We start from the raw sequence: 2,475 nt of genomic DNA on the forward strand, positions 1-2,475 counted from the left end.
TGGGATAATATCTGTTCCACTGGTCTGTGGCTCTGTTCTTGTGCCAGTACCAAATTTTCTTGATTACTGTGACTTTGTAGTAGACTTTGATGTATTTTTGATGGATTTTCTAATGTTGTACCATCCTTGCATCCCTGAGATGAATCCCACTTGATCATTGTGTATGATCCTCTTGATGTATTTTTGAATTCGGTTTGCTAATATTTTGTTGTGTATTTTTGCATCTATGTTCATCAGGGATATGGGTCTGTAATTTTCTTTTTTGGTTTGGTCTTTGCCTGGTTTTGGTATTAGGGTGAGGCTGGCTGCATAGAATGAGTCTGGATGTATTCCCTCTTCTTCTAGTTTTTTGGAAATCTTTAAGGAGAATGGGTATTATGTCTTCTCTGTATGTTTGATAAAACTCCATGGTAAATCCATCTGCCTGGGAGTTTTGCTATTGGGTAGTTTTTTTTATTACTGATTCAATTTCTTTGCTGGTAATTGGTCTGTTTAGATTTTCTGTTTCTTCCTGGGTCCATCTTGGAAGGTTGTATTTTTCTAGGAAGTTGTCCATTTCTCCTAGGTTTCTCAGCTTGTTAGCAAATAGATTTTCGTAGTATTCTCTAATAATTTTTTGTATTTCTGTGGGGTCTGTTGTGATTTTCTCTTTCTCATTTCTGATTCTGTTGATGTGTGTAAATCCTCTTTTTCTCTTAATAAGGCTGGCTAGGGGATTATCTATTTTGTTTATTTTTTCAAAGAACCAGCTCTTGGTTTCATTGATTATTTCTATTGTTTTGTTCTTCTCAATTTTATTTATTTCTTCTCTGATCTTTCTTATGTCCCTCCTTCTGCTGACTTTAGCTCTCAGTTTTCTTCTTTTTCCAGTTCCAATAATTGTGACTTTAGACTATTCATTTGGGAATATTTTTCCTTCTTTGGATAGACCTGGATTGCTATATACTTTCATCTTAGAGCTGCTTTCGCTGTGTCCCACAGAAGTTTGGGCTTTATGATGTTGTTGTCATTTGTCTCCATATATTGCTTGATCTCTGTTTTAATTGGGTCATTGATCCATTGATTATTTAGGAGCATGTTGTTAAGCCTCCATGTTTTTGTGAGCCTTTTTGTTTTCTTTGTACAATTACTTTCTAGTTTTATGCCTTTGTGGTCTGAGAAGTTGGTTGGTAGAATGTCAATCTTTTTTAATTTACTGAGGTTCTTTTTGTGGCCTATTATGTGCTCTATTCTGTAGAAAGTTCCATGTGCATTTGAGAAGAATCTGTATCCTGATGCTTTTGGGTGTAGAGTTCTGTAGATGTCTGTTAAGTCCATCTGTTCTAGTGTGTTGTTCAGTGCCTCTCTGTCCTTACTAATGCTCTGTCTGGTGGATCTCTCCTCTGAGTGAGTGGATAAACACACTTTTTAAAATTCATTTTATTATCATTAATCTACAATTACACGAAGAACATTATGGTTACTAGACTACCCCCTTCACCAAGTCCCCCCCCACAAAACCCATTATAGTCACTGTCCATCAGTGTAGTAAGATGCTTTAGACTCACTACTTGTTTTCTCTCTGCTGCACATCCCTCCCTATGCCCCCCCACCTTATACATGCTAACCGTAAGGCCCCCTTTCTTTTTCCCTGCCCTTATCCCTCCCTACCCACCCATTCTCCCCAGTCCCTTTCCCTTTGGTAACCATTAGTCCATTCTTGGGTTCTGTGATTCTGCTGCTGTTTTGTTCCTTCAGTTTTTCTTTTGTTCTTATACTCCACAGATGAGTGAAATCATTTGGTACTTGTCTTTTCTCCGCCTGGCTTATTTCACTGAGCATAATACCCTCTAGCTCCATCCATGTTGTTGTAAATGGTAGGACTTGTTTTCTTCTTGTAGCTGAATAATATTCCATTGTGTATATATACCTCATCTTCTTCATCCATTCATCTATTGATGGACACTTAGGTTGCTTCCACTCCTTGGCTATTGTAAATAGTGCTGCGATAAACATAGGGGTGCATCTTTCTTTTTCAAATTGGGCTGCTGCATTCTTAGGGTAAATTCCTAGAAGTGGAGTTCCTGGGTCAAATGATATTTCTATTTTGAGCTTTTTGAGGAACCTCCATACTGCTTTCCACAATGGTTGAACTAATTTACATTCCCACCAGCAGTGTAGGAGGGTTCCCCTTTCTCCACAACCTCGCCATCATTTGTTGTTGTTTGTCTTTTGGAAGATGCTGATCCTTACTGGTGTGAGGTGATATCTCATTGTGGTTTTAATTTGCATTTCTCTGAAGACAAGTGATGTGGAGCATCTTTTCATGTGTCTGTTGGCCATCTGAATTTCTTCTTTGGAGAACTGTCTGTTCAGCTCCTCTGCCCATTTTTTAATTGGATTATTTGCTTTTTGTTTCTTGAGGTGTGTGAGCTCCTTATATATTTTGGATGTCAACCCTTTATCAGATCTGTCATTTATGAATATATTCTTCCA

This window comes from Manis pentadactyla, chromosome X, assembly GCF_030020395.1.
Source record: "Manis pentadactyla isolate mManPen7 chromosome X, mManPen7.hap1, whole genome shotgun sequence".
NCBI classification, from domain to species: Eukaryota; Metazoa; Chordata; class Mammalia; order Pholidota; family Manidae; genus Manis; species Manis pentadactyla.